At 42.8% G+C, this 20116-nt stretch overlaps 1 pseudogene; it reads left to right on the top strand.

Moving 5' to 3' along the window:
* Positions 1–7197: 7197 nt before the first annotated feature.
* On the top strand, positions 7198–11855 carry LOC122756401 (annotated as a pseudogene).
* The last annotated feature ends 8261 nt before the right edge of the window (positions 11856–20116 follow it).

The following is a 20116-nucleotide window of genomic DNA, read 5'->3' as shown; positions in this document are numbered from 1 at the left end:
TCAAAACCGACCACCCGTCAATTATAACCAAAACAATAATTACAGACGCGACTACAACAACAGAAATTACGAACAATACCCAAATCATTACAATCAAGGAAATAGTTACAACCGGTATAAACCACCAGTTGTAAACACCGAGCATCCGAGGAATGATCAACAAAACGGACCGTTAAAGAGAATGCCTACTGGTTCAATTAACCTACCGGAAGCAAAGGCAATGAGGGTAAATAATATCGAAGAAGAACATTTTTTAAGCTAAAACCAGGAGCGGGACTACCTTACTTCACAGGGGTAGATACAAAAATTAACAAAGAACTAAAGATACTAATTGATACTGGGGCCACAGCGTGTTATATAAAAAGGAAATCTACTCAAATAAATATGAATTACCAATATACAAAAGAGTGTCGACCATTAATGGTTAGAAGCTGATTTATTTAAAAAAACTAGGTATTAAGATCGATATACGAAAGGGGATTATAAAATACAACGGAAAAGAGGAAAAATTACGTTTCGATGATGATACATCGAATAAAGCATTATTAACAAAAGAGACCAATATTCTTCCCTTGAGAGAATTACAAAATCCAGAAGACGCCGTCGATGATCATTTCGACACTTTTCATATTCATAATATTAATAATGCACCCTCCAATCAAATTGAAGAATTGGAGCTACAAATTATTGAAACAATACAAAACGAGCACACAGCCATTGATACCCTCATTCCATTCAGGACAGATGTAAGAGGGGAAATCAACACGATACATGATAGACCGATTTACAGTAAACAATATCCTTATGCACTATCAGTATCCAATTTCGTAAAATTAAAAAAATGCTCGATGCAAACATTATAAGACCAAACAAGAGTCCGTATAACTCACCAGCGATAGTTGTACCCAAAAAGGGGTTCAACGACGACGGCAGCCCTAAACACAGACTAGTATTTAAATTTCAAAAATAAAATGAAAATACCATACCCGATCGGTATCCTATGCAAGATCGATCGGTAATTCTAGCAAACCTAGGCAAGGCAAAATATTTTTCTACATTGGATTTAGAGTCAGTATTCCATCAAATACTAATGAAGGAATCCGATATCGAGAAGACCGCCTTTTCCATTAACAACGGAAAATACGAGTTCTTACGGCTACCTTTCGGGTTGACTAATGCTCCTCGAATTTTCCAAAGAGCCATGGATGATATTTTGAGAATTCAAATTTGTAAAATATGCTACGCTATGTGGACGATATAATTGTTTTCTCAGAATCATTGACCCAGCACCACAAGGACTTATTAATAATTATACAAATTTTACAAGAAGACAATATTTTTTTTTGTTTTTTTTTTTTTTTCGCGCGAGTTCCACGGCCACAGCTCCCGCCCAACCGACCGAGGGGCGCTGCCGTGTATCGTACGGCTCGAATCGCGGGAAGATAGACGCGATATAGAAGACAGTAAAGGACGAGGAAATATATGTATATAGTAGTAAGATCTAAGAATTCGTTAAGTATGTTAGTATTGATCGCTTTAAAAACGGCAGAGAGTCAGAACTAGAGATAATAGGATACAATCTATTATAGTCAGAACATAATACTCTGTAGGGATCATGCAACTCATAATTAGATCTACAATGATTTAAAATTAGAGGTACGTAATTTCTAGTAAATCTGCTCGGAACAGTGAAGTTTAGCCGACTAACCAAGTCGGGACTATCAACTTCACCACGAATAAGGTTAAAAATAAAGACTGTTACAAGCATCGTTCTACGGTTAGCTAAGTTAATTAACATAAGTCTCCTTAAATAAGGAGGTAATCAAAGGTTTGCATCCCAATTAAGGCGCCGTAAGGCAAAAAAAAAAATTCTTTTGAACCGATTCAATTCGGTCCGATTAAACTTCACATCGTGGACTCCAAACAGGTGATTCATACTCGAGGACCGGACGGACTAGAGATGTAAATAAGGTTTTGGTCATGTAAGAATCATCAAATTCCTTTGACCACCGTTTTATAAAACCAAGCACACCCCTGGCCTTATTGACAATACCCGAAATATGGTCTGAAAATTTAAGTTTAGGGTCCAGAAGAACACCAAGATCACCAACATGTGTTATTCTGTCCAAAGAGCACCCACTTAAAGTGTAAGTTGCGTGCATTGAGTTGGCACGATAAAAGGTTCTGGAGCTTTACACTTACACTTTACACTTAGAGCCATTTAAGTTTATTACGTTATCACGGCACCAGGTTTGAAAGCAATCTAGATCGGATTGTAAGTCCAAATGGCGAGAAATTTCCTTATATTGCAAGCATAATTTTACATCATCAGCGTACATTAGTATACGCGAATGATTTATTATTAAGGGAAGGTCGTTAAAAAATAAGGTAAAATGGAGCGGACCTAGGTGGCTCCCTTGTGGGACGCCGGATGTGACTCGGAGAATACAAGAAAGATCATTTAGGAGATCAACAGGGAAACCTAATAAATCAATTCAGATAACCATTCAGATAACTTAGAATTCAATTTAGGAGATCAACAGGGAAACCTAATAAATCAAGTTTTTTTATTAAAAGTGAATGATTTACAGAGTCTAATGCTTTACTAAAATTCGTATAAATGACATCTGTTTGAAGATTATTTTTGAAGCCCTGTACTACGAAGGAGGTTAGCTCCAGAAGGTTAGTAGTTGTTGATCTGCGTTTAATGAACCCATGCTGACATGGTGATATAATTGACCTACAAAGATGCTGCAAATGAGAAGTGATAACGTTTTCAAAAAGCTTAGGGATAGCAGACAATTTGGAGATTCCTCTGTAATTGCTTGCATCCGATTTGCTATCTTTTTTATGGAGAGGGGTCACAAAGGACTCCTTCCATATTTGGGGGAACTGTGTAGATTCCAGAGATAAGTTAAACAGTTTTAGTAGAGGCGTGCACAAGTCTTCCGCACAGAATCTAAGCACGCAGCCAGGAATTCCGTCGGGACCTGGCGAATAGACAGGCTCAACTCGCTGAAGATCATAAAGCAGTGAGCTTTCGTTTAAAGTGGGACAGAATATTAAATTTGACTTTGATACCACGTAAGAGTAAGGCCGTTCAGAATGAGGTAATGTAGAATATGTGGTTTGAAAAAACTTGGCAAATAGATCGGCTATTGCCTGATCCGATGTTACCGAAGTATTTTCAAAAAAATAGCGAGGAAGGGTAACTGTAAATAATTCTTATAACACTGAGCGTTAAGCACGGTAAAATTTAACCGAGCACTTACATATTTAGAGAATATAGATTTAGAACCGGTATTTTTAAATTTTATATAAAGTCTGGACTTAACATTTCTTAGATGTGTCAACTCTTTATTAAACCAAGGAGGTTTGTTAGGGGTAGACGGATAGTACATCGGAACACAAGAGTTGAAAAATGATTTAATTTCAGTATAAAAAATATGGCATCGGCCATTATGCTGCAAGAATATAGATCAACTAGTTGGTCCCTATCGGACAGTCTGTTTGAAACGGATTGGATAGCGGACAAATGGTTAATATATTCAGGATATTCAGAAGACGGCGGAATGTACGAGCACGTAATATAAACATAGCTATCAGAAAATGACAGCTTTACGCATAAGAATTCTAAGTTACGGAACTCATCAAAAAGTACCTCCTCTGACGAGAGGGTAGACCTAGCAGCAATTAGGACTCCCCCTCCCCGCCTGGAGGGACGATCATGCCTGTAAACTGTGTACATACCTGGGAAAACTTCGCAGTTAAGTATCTCCGGTTTTAACCAAGTCTCTGTGAACACAATAATATGGGATGCAAAGGAAAGGCTATTAGAATACAAATTAGTTAGCTTACTACACAAGCCTCTTACATTTTGATAACAGATTTTTTGAAGATAAAGTTTTTTGAAGATAAAAAAGTAGAAGTAGTAGAGGAGGATGGGGCAGTGATCTGGCCCTTGTGGGAAGTTTAATTCCCACGGGCCCTTTTTTTCTATTTTTAGTCTTAGCTTCAAACTCTTTCACAATCATACTTTCCGGCCAAAAATCACCAGAACATATGGTTGAGAATAGCTCATTTGGGACAGTTATCTTGAAAGATGAGATGTCCCTAGCATAAGAAAAGTTAAATTTTTCCACTTTTATGTTGTCGGCTTTTGTTTTGTCTTGTATATAAGACAGTACATCAGATGATGTTTGATCAGGGGAAAGCCGAGAAACAAAAATTTGTTTCTTTAGTGGAACCACCGAGAGGGGTTTTGGCACTGCAGGTTGTATTTCTGAAGTGCCAACTTGAGCCGGTAGTCCGGACTCAATATTTCTTTGTGGTGGTAAACAATTCGGGACGGGTGGAATCACCGGTTGAGAAACCAGTGCGGACAAAACGGAATCTGTAGCAATCCCAGGCTGGACTCCCTCCACAACCGATTGATCGGATTGCACCGAATCTTTTTTAGCTGCCGATCTAAGCAACATTTGAGGGTTTGCTGCGATCGTCAACTGATCAGCTGTGGAGTCCTGTTGATCACTTGCCGAAGGTTGCGGGGCATTCCCCTTAGGCAGCCTACCACCAGCGGCTTTCTTGCGCTTTGGAGATTCTTCTAATAGTTAGAGGCTAATAAATTGTGAATCAAGCGCAGAAAGAAGATCATCAGCTCGACGAAACTGCTGATCAGTCCTTTCAAGCCACCTTTAGTTTGGCGCATAAGGGTTTTGACCACTGTACCAACAGACAAAATCATAAAATGTACCGCAAGAGCGCAGTCTGCACTTTAGGATTTTGTGTGGGAGAGCGAGAGAGCGGGTGCACCGTGCAGTTAAGTACAAAAACAACACCAAACAGCACTAAGGACAACGCACGAAAGAGAGAAAAAACAAAACGCAAAGACAAAAAGAGAACATATTGAATTAATTTATTAAAATAATGCACTTATCACAAAAGATTCACTCGCGAAGCGCACGGAACTTTAACTAGTACGGATTACTAAATTGAATTATTAAAGAATTTGTTAAATTCCACCGCTGGATTTGAAAATATATTTGGAGAAATCCAAGTTTTTCAAATTAGAAACAACTTTTTTCGGATATATTGTGTCACATAATGTGATAAAAACAGATCCAGAAAAGATAGCAACAATCCAAAGCTATTCTCTTCCAAAAAATATCCGTGAGCTAAGGAGCTTCCTAGGCCTAGCAGGCTACAATAGAAAATTTGTGAAAAATTACGCCCAAATTGCCAAACCTCTAACAAGATACTTAGGTGGAGAAAATGGAAATGTCACGAGACAAATGTCTTCTAAGATTTCCATCCAACTAAACACCGAAGCCATTCAAGCTTTTAATGAACTAAAAGAAAATCTAATAGGCCAAGTAGAACTGGCACAACCACACTACAACAAAAATTTTGTTCTGACTACTGATGCCTCAGACATAGCCATAGGCGCAGTTTTATCACAGGACAATAAACAAATCACGTTTATATCTGTCCAAGTTACGGGGTTTGGACGGTCACCCGCTCTCCGCTCCCTCTTACGCTCTCTCGCTCTTCACCACAGAGTCTCCGCTGCGCTTGGAAGAGCCCAGCTAATTAGAATAAGCTTCAGTGTAAAAACTATTACGATCGAATAAACATACGCCCGGTCGCGCCCGCGCAACTAAGAAAACTCAAGTGTTCGCCCTTTGGAACATTCAAGGACAGCAACCCCTATCACACCCAACATTTTTGGTCCTTCGAGCCGGATCCCCTGGATTTTCAAGTTTGTCCACCAGCGAACAAATTACAAGATAAGTTAATTGCCGGCCTGCAGCAAAAGGTTCGAAAATCCAATTTCGTTCAATTTGCTGTAAGATTTATTGTCAAATCTAACGGATTTCTCCGACAAAAGGCAATTAAAGAAAAGTACTTATTCATTCCCACGGGCGCCGCCATATTACCGACCGTTCTCCTTTCACCCTCATTCGTGAAAATTTGTAAGTCCAAATTTTCGAATATATTTAAATATTCATCCAGTCCGAAAAGTGCAAAATTCCAAATGTGAAAAAGTGCAAATAATTTGTGCCAAGTTCAGTGAAAATTTCTAAGTCCAAAGCTCTGCCAAAAGCCAAATTCTTTTCGCAACACATTTTTGCTTTAACTCCGCAGTCCACTTAATACAATTTGCTTTGCTATCGAAGAATACAATAACGAAACAAACAACAAATACCCTCTGGCCATTTCAAATAAAATATTAATTAAACATTTACCCGCCAGTTCCATATATTACATATATTACATCAACATATACTACATCCATATACATTGCATATATTACATCTACATATAGCACATATACATTACATATATTATATCCACATATACATTACATATATTACATCCACATATATTACCGACATACATTGCGCATATTATCTGCATTCCTTTTAAACATATACCAAAGTGTAAATTGTTTCCCGTCGGCAAATCCAAACCACAAATAAAATTTATTCCAAGTGCCGACGCGGAAAAGGCGTTTTGTTTTCCATCAATTTTTTCCATAAATTTCCAAAATAATTTCCGAGCAATAAATTAAAAGCGTGTTTTTCTCTTTTTTTAACAAATAAGTTTTTCAATATTTATTAAATAATTTTTTAAATTTTCAAAAATAATTTTAAAAAACTACAAGACAATAATTTTTTTATCCATAAATAAATAATACGACCGCCAAATATAAGTCGTTCACCCGACAAATATTTTTTCCTGTATTGCTTGTATATTAATTTGTGTTTGTTTTAGAAGTACTTACAACGCGGAGAAAAGATTCCAATTCCACCATTCTATTTTCTCCGTTTCCAGATGTAAACAAAAAAATAAAATTTTCTACGTACTAATAAACATTTTTTTTCACCGTGTTCCACATTCCAAGTGTTCCAACCGTAAATCAGGTGGACCTAATTACCATAAATCACAGGTCATTTATACAATTCGCTGTTCACTCCGAGTCACCTGTCCAATTAGTCGAAACTACGGCGTTTCCACTTTGTAAATTTTACACCACTTTCTCACCCATTTCATCCTATACGGTCTTTTCCGCTGATTTATACCGTTCACGGCGGCATGCTTAAATTTATTATGTGCAGTCTAAGGAATCTGTCTACATTTTCAAAAGTGTGACCGTGCTCCAAAACCGCTTCCCTTCCATTTCGCATTTTTTCGATTATGCCCATCGGGGACGATAAGAAGAAATTGTCCGCTGACAAACCCAAGTCTATTTTTTCACCACAAGGGCCCAAGACTCCAAGAATTTCAAGCATTTCGGTGAAAACCCCTGCGCAGATTTCCGACGACTGTGCTACTACACATTTGCTTAGCGTCCGTCGCGACCAAGTCCGAACCCTATGGGACAAGGTCGAAAAGGAATTCGACCTCTGCTCAGAGTGCCTTGTGTCAGCAGGCGAAGCGGCAGCAGGCAACATGCCTATTCTCAGGGCTGAATACGGTTATTGCTATTCAGTCTATAAATGGTGTGTTGCCCAGCTCGTTGATAAAATCGAGCAGGGCACGTCTCAGTCCATCCCAGCCGCGAACGCTGCGCCCCAGGCCTAAATACAGAAGTTTTCGCAGGCGACTATCTTCGCTGGCCGACTTTACGGGATCTTTTCACAGCCATTTATATCAATAATCCACGGCTGACTCCGGTTGAAACGTTATTCCATTTAAATGCCAAAACAAGTGGCGACGCGCATGCCATTGTTTCGATTTCGTCTCTCACCAACGAGGGTTTCCGCTCTGCATGGGAAAACCTAAAAGAGCGTTTCGAAAATAAATGATTGTTGGTAAACAGTAAATTGAAAATACTGTTTAATGTGCAGTCGATACCACAGGAATCTGGGGCGGCCCTGAAGGTACTGCAAAGTACTGTTCAAGGTTGCTTGACTGCCTTAGAACTGTTAGGCATCAACACTGAGAACTGGGACTGCCTGCTGGTATATCTGTGTTCATCCAAGCTCCCGAAGATAACTCTCTTCTTATGGGAGCAGTCGTTCCATAAGAAAGCCGACATCCCGACATGGGCAGAGCTGAACACCTTCCTCACAGAACGCCATCGAACCCCAGAAGCCATCTGTGATGTGAAACCGCCTGTACCTAGTCAGTCGCACTCCAAAGCGATGAATTTAAGTGGGTTCTCTAGAAAAATAAGTTCCTACGAGACAAAAGTGGCTCCAAAATCCAAAAGTTGCGACTTGTGCAACAAGGAAAACCATCCTGTCCGTGTATGTCGGCGTTTTTCCAAATGTCGGTTGACGACCGGTCAGCCTACATTAAACGGAAGCAGTTATGCTTAAACTGCTTTGCAAAGGGACATCAGCTTCGTGAGTGCAAAAGCACGCACAATTATTTTACTTGCCGTGGCCGGCATCACACGTTGTTGCACCGAAACAACCCCTTTTCCAGCAATTCAAGCCCTTTAAATCCGGCAAGGCCAATTTCTGCTAATCAGACCAATTTCGTGCTCAAAATTATTTCGCCACGGGCTCAAGAGCTATCCTTCTTGACACTGCCGTAATCAATATTTCCCATCTTGGCACTAACTTTAAGGCACGCGCCCTGATCGACTCCGGATCAGAGGCGACATTCATAACCGAGCGACTGTTCAATCTAATTAGATTGCCATTCCAGGTGGTTCAGGCCAAGTCTCAGGCTTAAACCAAACAGTAGCTGCTCAGTCCAAGAAGCTCTGCAGTTTCACCATCCGATCTCCGACAAGGCCCGCGTTGCAGTTGGAGACGACGGCCTATGTCCTCCCTCAACTAGCCACAAATCTGCCTTCCTACCCAATTCCGCAAAATTTCCTTCGGGATCTTCCCGATTTCCCACTGGCGGATCCAAAATTCTATGAGAGCGCACAAATAGATGTCCTTATCGGAGCCGACATTCTGCCTTTCGGTGCTTCTGAGTGGAGCAAAAACCAACATCTGTGGCTCTCTCTTAGGGCAAGAGACCATTTTCGGCTGGTTACTAACTGGGCCAGTGTCAGCCTCAGCCCAAAGCAGAATTTCCTCTTTTTCGACACAGATCTCCCACGCGTACGATAATTCACTGGACAAACTACTCACAAAATTTTGGGAGGTGGAGAATATACCAAAAAAGTTGGTAAAAGAATCCGATTCCATGTGCGAGATGAATTTCCTTCAAACGACCACGAGAAACAGAACAGAACATATCGGTTCCGGGCTAGGGCATTCTAGGTCTTTCGCGTTGGCTCAGTTCTTAAGAAATGAGCAGCGTCTAAAAAGAGATGAGGCCTTGAAAGCGAGATACGATTCGGTGATCCAGGAATATCTCGACTTAAAGCACATGCGACAAGTTCTTCCTACACATGATTGCAACGCCTATTATATGCCACATCACGCCGTCTTAAAACCGGAGAGCGTAACTACTAAACTCCGTGTAGTATTCAATGCCTCCAGCCCTTCATCGAATGTTACCAGTTTAAATGATATCCTTCATGCTGGCCCTGTCTTACAGTCCGACTTGACCATTCAAATTCTGAAGTGGCGCTATTTCCGATACGTGTTCAGCGCCGATATCGAAAAAATGTATCGGTAGATCTGGGTAGATCCGAAACACACTCCATTCCAGCGAATACTTTTCCGTAACAATAGAGGGGAAATCAGAGATTTCGAATTGAAAACAGTAACCTTTGGAGTCAATAGCGCGCCTTTCCTGGCCATCCGAGTACTGCAGCAACTAGCAGCTGACGTAGAACTCAGCCATCCAAAAGCTAGCAATGTCATTCGAAATTTCTTGTATGTGGATGATGTTCTAGCCGGAGCGGACTCCACGGAAGAAGCTCAGCTCATGGTGCAAGAGCTCCGAGACGCTCTGAATTCCGCCGGATTTCCATTGAGGAAATGGACCTCCAACCAAAAGGAAGTTTTAGCGGCCATTCAGAGCAACCATCTTTTAAATACTGATTTTCTCGAGATCGATGCAGAAAGCACTGCCAAAACCCTTGGTATTCGCTGGAAGGCAACCTCCGACGAATTCTTCTTCGTCCCGCCAGAGTTGGCTATTGAAACGTCCTTTACAAAACGCCAAGTCCTGTCCCAAATTGCCAAATTGTTTGACCCTGCAGGCTGGTTAGCGCCGTTTATCGTTCGAGCAGGAGATTTGGCTGCAGGAGCTTGGGGGGGCGAAAACATTCCAAATGAGCTTTTTCAGCGATGGCTTAATTTTCTCCAAAGTTATTCGGTTTTAGAGCAGATTTCAAGGTCGAGCATCATGGCTTTTGCGATGCATCGCAAAAGGCTTATGGGGCGGCAATATATGTCCGCGTAGAAGTGGGCAGCACCATTATGGTGCAACTCCTAACCGCGAAAACCCGGGTAGCACCAGTCAAAACGGTTTCGCTGCCAAGACTGGAGCTGTGCGGAGCGTTATTGCTCTCCGAAATGGCTGCAGCCATCATTCCGCAGATGCCTACGATTAACTCCGAACTTTACTGTTGGACGGACTCCACGATAGTGCTTGCATGGTTAAGCAAGCCAGCGTGCCAGTGGACCACTTTTGTAGCCAATAGGGTGACGAAGATCGCCCAGGCCACAAAGACAGAGAATTGGTCTCATGTTCAATCTGAGCATAATCCAGCAGACCTGGCAAGTAGAGGAGTTTCCCTCCAAGATCTAGCCGATAGCCAGTTATGGTGGCACGGACCGACTTGGTTGCAAAATCCACGCAACCAATGGCCAACTCAGGTCGACAACGCTCCGGTGACCGACCTGGAGAAGCGTGCTCTAAAAGTTCATCTCGCAAAAGCTCCTTCTGAAGAGTTGTTGGCACGTTTCTCCAAACTTGAGAAAGCTCTACGGGTCCTTGCTTATGTTCATCGCTTCATTCAGCGGTGCAGAAAGCAGACATCTCCATCTGATGTGCATTTGCTGGCCACTGAAATCGCCGCCGCCGAGCGGTTCCTAATTTCAAACAATCAGCGCAGAGAATTCCCTGTGGAATATCACTGCCTAAGTGAAAAGCGTCCAGTGCCAAGTTCAAGTGCCATCCTAAGCATAAACCCGTTTCTAGATCCGCAAGGACTGATCAGGGCGTGCGGCCGTGTGGCGGCTTCCGAAAGCCTTCAATACAATGAACAGCATCCAGTGATTCTTCCGTATAACTGCCTGATTTCTCGCCTCCTTGCAAATTTCACTCATCGCATAACTCTCCATGGTGGTAACCAGTTAATGGTGCGCCTCATCCGGTCGAAATACTGGATTCCGAGAATTAAGAACCTGATGAAAGCAGTAGTAAATTCGTGCAAAGTATGTGTGATCCACAAAAAAGCGGTTGCAAAGCCAACTGATGGGTGTCCTGCCCAAAGAAAGAGCATCGTTCTCCCGACCATTCACGTATACTGGCATGGATTACGCCGGTCCGTTCGATATAAAGAACTATACGGGAAAAGCATGTCTTATTACAAAGGGGTATGTGTTAGTTTTTGTTTGTTTCTCCACCAAGGCCATCCATTTAGAGCCTACATCTGACTTAACGACCGAAAAGTTTCTTGCCGGTTTCGCTCGTTTTGTATCCAGAAGAGGGTGTCCACGTCAAGTCCAGTCAGACAATGGCAAAACCTTTGTTGGCGCTGCCACCCTGCTTTCCCGCGATTTCCTTCAAGCCGTAATAGAGTCGGTGACGAATGCCTATATTCATCAAGAGATGCAATGGCAATTTATTCCTCCGGGGGCACCCCATATGGGAGGCCTTTGGGAAGCAGGCGTAAAAAGTTTTAAGACGCTATTTTACAAATGCACTGCCACACGAAAATACACGTTCGAAGAGCTCTCCACGCTCTTGGCAAAAATAGAAGCGTGCCTTAACTCCAGGCCGCTCTCTCCTATGTCTGAGGATCCGACAGATTTGCTGGCTCTGACGCCAGGTCATTTCCTTGTAGGGGGACCCCTTATGTCCACGGTGGAACCCGAAGTAAAGGGAGAAACGAAATTCATTCTTAATCGGTGGCAGCATTTGAAAGCTCTCCATCAGCAGTTCCGTGTGCGATGGAATGAAGAGTACCTCAAAGAACTCCACAAACGCACTAAATGGCAGGCCCCGTCCAAAAATCTCCGCATCGATGACATGGTCGTCATCAAGGACGACAACTTACCCTCTAATGAGTGATGGCTCGGCAGAATTGAGTCTGTTTTCCCAGGAGCCGACGGCAACGTACGTGTAGTAAATATCCGTACTGCTGAGTTGTTAAAAGTCCAGTGGCAAAAGAGGTGCTTTTGCTAACGGAGTCTTCCGAATCTCCACAATAATAGGCGCTCCTCTCGTCCTTAGTTGTAGTTCACTAGCACTAATCATCCATTATTTTTCATTTCGTTTTCGATCTCCTTTCGACATTCAACTACGCGCAGCATTGCCCTCGTCAACAAAACGCACGCAGCGCTCGTGCCTTGGAGAGCAGACGTACCCGAGGTATTCAATCCTACCGATGCCGAGTCTGCCGCGGTATCCATCCTCTTCGGAAGTGCGCGAGGTTCCTAAAGCTCAGCGCTGAAAAGCGTCTGCGAGCAGTCCTCATTAACAAATACTGCGCCAATTGCCTCGCTCACGAGCATTCCACGGGAGACTGCCGAAGCGGTGATCGTTGCAAGAAGTGCGACCGAGCCCACCACACGCTGCTCCACATGCACGAGCAGGTTAGCTCGTTGTCGCGGTCGCGAGCGCGCCCGCGTCTCCAACCGGTGCCAACCCGGCAAACAGCTTCGGCCTCGTCCCAACGTTCCCGGCGGCAAAATCCGCCAACTCAGCGTAGGAGTTCACCGCCACGACGCCCAGAATCGACCACGCCAGGTTTATCCAAAGGTTATCCAATCCGGATTCCTGACCTTCGACGAGGGAATGCCGGTCGCTCAGAAAACTGTTTTTGGGTGGATCGTGTCCGGTGCCTGAAGCCTGCCGTAGGATGGCTATGTTGCAACCCCAGTGATTGCAAGGGGGGCGGAATGTCCAAGTTATGGGGTTTGGACTGTCACCCGCTCTCCGCTCCCTCTTACGCTCTCCCGCTCTTCACCACAGAGTCTCCAAGGAGTCTCCGCTGCGCTTGGGAGAGCCTAACTAATTAGAATAAGCACCAGTGTAAAAACTATTACGAACGAATAAACACACGCCCGGTCGCGCCCTCGCAATTACGATAAGTCTAGTGTTCGCTTTTCTTCGAGTGTTTCTTTTCAGCATATTTGGAAAATTCCAGGACCAGCAGCCCCCCTACAACCCATCACATTATAAATATAATTAAGCTTAAGAATCAAATTTGTAATTTTATACTAACTCCCTAAGGGGAAATAATCCAATACGTTGAACCAAATATAATACTTACATAGAATTTAACTGAAACTACAATCTCACAAAATTGTTAAAATGGGGATTTTAAAATAAATAGAAACAAAATCATATGATTAAAACAATGTAATGCTAAGATTGGAAATGTAATTTTAAGGGAAAATTCTTGAAGTCCAGAATTTGATTTATTTGTATTTGTATTTACCGATTAATATCACTAAGATAAAAAGGGTAGAACATAATGACGTTTTAAAATTCATTTCAGAAAATAATTCCACATTTTGTATAACATTAATAATTGTAATTATTGTTATTATCATTTTTTTTTGTCCTATCAAAAATTTCTACACTAAATCCAGAGCCGTTCTTATATTTAAAACTTAGAAAACAAAAAAAAAATAATCAAGAAACACAAGAAAAAAAAATCAAGAACCACAAAAACAAATAGAACCGACTCCAAGCCAGAAGCCTGCATTGTACCTCGTAATGCCAGCACAAGCATAGGCAATCCTTTTAAAGGGAGGGAAGTGACATATTCACATATCTAGTACTGTTCGAATATACATATATGAATATGCTGAGGGTGCACGCAATGTAAACAATCAATATCCGGATCAATATCTCCCTAAGCGGCACTCTATGTCTTCAATTATTGTATAAAATCAATATGTCAAGCGGGCGATCTCGCTCCCGAAATAATGTAAGCAAATGGGCGGCACAAGAAAGATTTTTATCACTACAATTTTTTCTTAAGCTGAGATCAAAGAAATAAAGACGTGAAATCTATTTCTCCATGTTTTTTTATTCTTAACGGACAATGTTAGTCAACTTACGGGACATTCGTTCGACTCATAAAACGCAAACATTTCACTATATACCATATATGGTCGGTAGCGCTTCCTTCTGCCTGTTACATGCTTTTTAAGCGAATCCATTATACCTTTTACTCTACGAGTAACGGGTATAAAGCAGCCCGAACGCTGGAAGCTTGACAGTCAAGGAGAACGAGTATACAAGTCAACAACGTGAAGAAACGAAGTTAGCAATGGAGCTACAGTCGTGATAGCCAGGAAAAAGATTGCTACATGGAGACGTTCGGGACAATTGAGGCTCAGGTAGCTGAGGTCCAATACGACGAAGCACGGTTAGTCCGGAAGCATTCAACAGGCGGGGCCAAGCCCGAAGAGGCGGCAGTAATTGTGGTAACTGCGTCGAAGACTACGTACGTGAACCTGGCGATTGCCTGGTGTGTCCATGCGATCCGAACAGGCGTGGTACCGGATCCACCAGTCAGAGCAGGCGTGGGGTTGGCGTGTTGCTAACCAGGCGTTTGCCTTGCTGATACCGGCCGTCGTTAGCTGCCTTGAATCCGCATACGACGACAACCCTCGGCCCAAGTGACGGGCACCCAGCGGCACGGTCCGCACCACTCGGGACCATCCAGGTCCGTCGGCATCAGCTAGAGAGAAAAGGTAGGGTGGAACGTTCGTCGTTTACTGGGCGTCTTGCTACAGGGCGTAAAACGGGCGATTGCGCGGAGCGTCGGTAGGAACTAAACAGGCGTCTGGCGAGACCGGCCGGAACAGAGCAAGGAGGAGGTTGTGGCTAGCGAGGCGTACGCCTTCAGAGCCCAGCACTTCTTCACCCTAGTCTGGGAACGGTGACGCTTCCCTAAGCCCACAGCCTTTCTTCTCGTCACCAACCACGTGTGGCCGCGGCAGTACCAGGCGAGGGTCAGTTCTACGACAGGAGTGCGGAGACGTCCGGATAATCAAATCACATTATAAATCTTGGCAAAAGTAAATATCCAAGAAACGAGAACTGCAAAGTGTTTTTTCTGGTAACAGGGTGATAACGTTTTAATATAAATTGGGTGGGACAAACACACGAAATCTTCTGAGCTAGCACCTATTCCGTAGCAAGCAGACCAATAAAATCAGTGTTTCCACACAAAGAAATAACGAACTGACTCTCCTGGGTCTAACTTTTGTCTCTTGATGCAGAAATTTTACAAATCAATGGACAAACAGCTAAACATATTTTGATGTCTGTATAACGGAAATTACGCTCCACCCTTTTACATTAAAAAACCAGAGAGAACGCTATAGTCGAGTTCCCCGACTATCTGATACCCGTTACTCATCTAGTGGAAGTGCGAAGGAGAGTCTTAAACACTGACAGTTTTTGGCAATTTGTGGGCGTTAGGGTGGGCGTGGCAAAAAGTTTTTTTTGCAAATCGATAGAAATTTACAAGACTAATACAAAAATTAAAAAATATCAAAACATTTTTCGAAAGTGTGGGCGTGGCAGCTTTGGACGGTTTGTGGGCGTTAGAGTGGGCGTGGCAAAAAGTTTTTTAGCAAATCGATAGAAATTTTCAAGACCAATATAAAAATGAAAAAATATCAAAACATTTTTCAAAAGTGTGGGCGTGGAAGCTTTGGGCGGTTTGTGAGCGTTAGAGTAGGCGTGGCAAAAAGTTTTTTGGCAAATCGATAGAAATTTAGAAGACCAATACAAAAATTAAAAAATATTAAAACATTTTTCAAAAGTGTGGGCGTGGCAGTTTTGGCGGTTAGTGGGCGTTAGAGTGGGCGTGGCAACATGAATCGACAAACTTGCGCTGCTTCTATGTCTTGGGAGTCTGCATGCTTAATCTCAACTTTCTAGCTTTTGTAGTTCCTGAGATCTCGACATTCATACGGACAGACGGACGGACAGACGGACAGACGGACAGACGGACGGACAGACGGACAGACGGACTGACAGACGGACATGGCCAGATCGACTCGGCTATTGATCCTGATCAAGAATATATATACTTTATATGGTCGGAAACGCTTCCTTCTGCCTGTTACATACTTTTCAACGAATCTAGTATACCCTTTTACTCTACGAGTAACGGGTATAAAAATTGTCAAACGCATTTTCGAATAAAACATACATTTTATCTTAACAGGAACTTCTTACAAATTAACGGTAAAACGTTCTTAACCTTAACTGAAGCCAGCTCTACTGAATTCTTTTAACGAACGCCTTTTTGATGAGCCCCCACATACAACCTTCAACTGAAGACTAGCAACCAAACAATAAAAGTCAAAACCGAATATTAAAAAAAAAATAATTTAAATTATTTTTTAAAAAGCCATTTATAATTGTCTTTACATTAGGTTTCCAATTATATTGGCGCTTGTACGGAAAGAAATTATTCAGGTGTAAGGAGTCGATCAAGTCTATATGAAGGAGAGTGGGAGGAGTCAAGGGCAGCTAGGTTAATCGAGAAATAATGAACCTTGGACACCAGCAAAGCGGAGAGACCGTTAATTATCGGTACTGCGCTGGACCTTAGACTCTCGACAGCCACGGGTGGAAATGTCGTACGCTTAATGCGCAAGCTTCGAATTTCCAGAAGGAGGAACTACCTACACGGTCCTGATTGCCGAAAACGACGCGGAAACGAAGACGAGACACAACCACTCTGAGCTGGCCGCTGTAAGTGCCGGATGGATTCACTGATGGAGTTGGCAAACATTTTTAAGGAGTTGGACCCACAAAGTGAGCGTTTCAAGAAAGAGAATGAGTTGCCTGAGAGAGGAACACTGAGGAGCTGAGAAGGCACAGCAGGGCTTTCTTCGAATGTCGAAGGAATGATGACCACGGAGGACACCAGAGCCAATGCTAGCTATATGTGCGAAAAGGTCAAACACAGAGAAACGACGATGAGAATGGAACTGCTAGTCCTTTCCAACATCATCGATGCCATAGTACCGGGGTTGAACTTTTGACCAAAAATTAGGAGCGAGGATGGAGTGCGCAGGGATGATAATGTGACAAAAAAGACGAAGCTGGTCGCGTGACAACACATTCCGTTCGGATTGCACTCGGCGTCGGTGACGTATTAGCGGGCGCTGGAACAAGTGATAGGACCCGAAATGATGCCAGACAAATACGGCGTAATCCGGCCCAGGATGGCAATATCGTGATTATCGCTGCAAGATTACATACACAACCTGAAGGAGATGTTAAGAAAAGAACAACCGTACCTAAGATTCACTCTAATCTAGGCTCCTTGCAATCCTGTGGTGTACCCTAAGGACGGACAACATGGTTCTCAGGTGATCTGTAACCAGCGCATATGCGATTAACAACGTGAGGGTGAACCTGGAAAAAATTAAGGTGAGACTGTGGTGCTCTGGTTTCCTTAATGTAACCTACTAACTAACTGTAAAGGGAATGCCTACTTGAGGTTGTCCTTATGAACCTTAAGTGGAACCGTTCAACTTGGCCATTGGATGAGCTGTGAAGCGGAGGCGCATTCACAATATCAATGCCTTAGTTGTTCTTAAGCATTGAGGTGACTGTCTCTGAGTTGAATGCGGACTTTTTGTCGCAATAGACCGTTATGATATTGGGGAATATTGATAATCTGCAGCAGGGGGCCTATATTATCCATTATTGTTCTGGAAGTCACCGGATGCACTATTGCAAACTTAAAAAACTTATCGATGCATGTCAGGAATAGCTTCCTGTCGGTCAAAAGTATGTCAATGTGCACCATTTCATCATTATAACTGGGTATGGTTATTTACCCGAGCTCTTGCTTCTGCCGGTGCCTGTTATACTTTGCTTTGGGGCAATTAGCTAACACTTATTTTGCTAACCTTCCTATTTTAGGAAAATAGTAGTTATGAAAGTTTTGTTTAATATTTTCCTGAGCGGCTCTGTGCGCTCGGTTGTGTTCAGCAGCGACGATTTTTTTTTGGATATTGATTATATCCGACACGACATTCTTGCAGTGACGGTATTGGGTGGTTGGCAAGCGCGTAATAAGGTCGTGTTGGAAACATGCTAGTGTGGGCAAGTCGTACTGAAGTCGTAATAAGTAGCTCTTGTCAATAAAACTGACAAGCACCAGGATTCGCTTGAGCGGAAAACGTGCTGCATCCAGAATGATCTGGTTTCTGAAGCAGTTTAAAGGCTTGTCTGTGGTTTCGACCGTGTAGGTCAGGGAGAGCTCGCCGTCAATAATCGCAGCTTCTGATTGCATTAAAATGTTGCCTAGAGTGGGCGTCTGCCACGAAATTTTCTTTTCCAGGTTTGTAAAAAACTGTGTGAAAAATTCTGGTCTATATAAAATTTCCACCACTTTATCTTAGCGTTGTGTTCCTATCGTGGTGAGGTCAAAAGCTTTTTTAAGTCGGGGTACTTTAGCATGACATCTTCTGATGCCAGAATGTTACGAAGCCTTTGAAAAGCGTTGCGTTGAGTTTCATCAACATAAATTCAAACTCAACACAAATCTTCTTAGACATGGCCCTACCCACCGAACCGTTTTCCCCTTTTAGTTGTCTGTTATCGGGCGAGCTATGGCGACAGTCTTTAATGAAGACTCTTTAATAGCTGGCTAAACCAAGGAAAGATCGGGTTTAGTACTGTCCTTGCCTACTATGAAGCCAAGCTACTCTACACTTTCTTTCAAGAACCTAGTCTTTTCCTGGCTAACTCTCATATTCGCATCGATTAGGCATTTCAGCACAGTATCGATGTGGCGAACATGGTCGGCTCGTTTTTTGAAAAGATTTTGATATCAAATACGTAGACGTAACATATTTTCCCAATTTGTTCTCTCAATGCGTCATCCAAAGCTCTTTGAAAAATGCTGACGGCAGACGGCAAAATTCGTATTTTCCGCCATTTACCGAAATCTACGTATAATTGGTATATACCGTGACTTTAGGTCAAGGGTAGTAAAAAATTTCGCCTTGCCAAGATTCGCTAGAATTATGGGAATACTAGGCATAGGGTAACGTTCTGGGATCGTTAGCCCATTGAGCTTCCTGAAGTCTATGATATGGTAGGTCACCCTGCCTGACCATCTCTAGTTCCTGCCTCACCAGATGTAGGGTCTCAGACAGGAAAAGTAAGTGCAGTCTAGTCATGCAGTCATACGTGATGATTTGCGGTGCTTCCACCTGCAAACTCTGTACCCGAGCAGCTAGGGAATTTATTTGTGTTTAAAACTGGGATTGTTCTTGCGCCTGCTTGGATTTGAAAGGTGTCCATGATGTTGTCTACCGGGGCACTAGCTAACGGCTGACCTACTATTTGGCTTGTTTGTTCCTCGTCCCAGCTATCCTCACCTGACCAACTCATTAGTACACTGTCGCCGAGCACCAATTTTTTTTATTTATTATTTATTCAGGCATGCTGCGGTAATCACCTCGGAGTGATCTTGGATAGGAAATTACCATTTGGAAGGCATATTACGGCGATACAGCACGCTTTTAAGACCAAGGTCTCCAAAATGTCGTGGCTAATTGCTGACCGCAACAAACTTTCCCTCGCCAACAAGGTCAGAATTTACAAGAGCATATTAGCTCCTGACCTATTCTATGCCATGCAGGTGTACGGGATCGCTGCCAAATCGCACCTTAATAAAATTCGGGTCCTCCAGGCAAAAACGCTCAGGAAGATCACGGGCGCTCCTTGGTACATGAGGACCAGAGATATCGAACGAGATCTGAAGGTGCCAAAAATCGGAGACAGGATCCAGGAGCTAGCGAGGAAATATGACAATAGGCTAGAAGCTCATCCAAATAGCTTAGCGAGGCGACTAAGCATCGCAGCCCAAAGTCGGACAAGAAGAAGACTAAAACGCCAACACCCTCAAGACCTAATTAACCGGGACTTGACTTAAAGTTCTACATGTAAATCCTCTCAATTCTATTTTATTCGTTATAATCATCCATTTACTTTAAAAACTACCCAATCTCTGTAATCTATGTAAACAACT

This window comes from Drosophila santomea, chromosome 2L (genome assembly GCF_016746245.2).
Source record: "Drosophila santomea strain STO CAGO 1482 chromosome 2L, Prin_Dsan_1.1, whole genome shotgun sequence".
In the NCBI taxonomy this organism is placed as follows: Eukaryota; Metazoa; Arthropoda; class Insecta; order Diptera; family Drosophilidae; genus Drosophila; species Drosophila santomea.
This window is presented reverse-complemented; position numbering and strand designations above follow the sequence as displayed.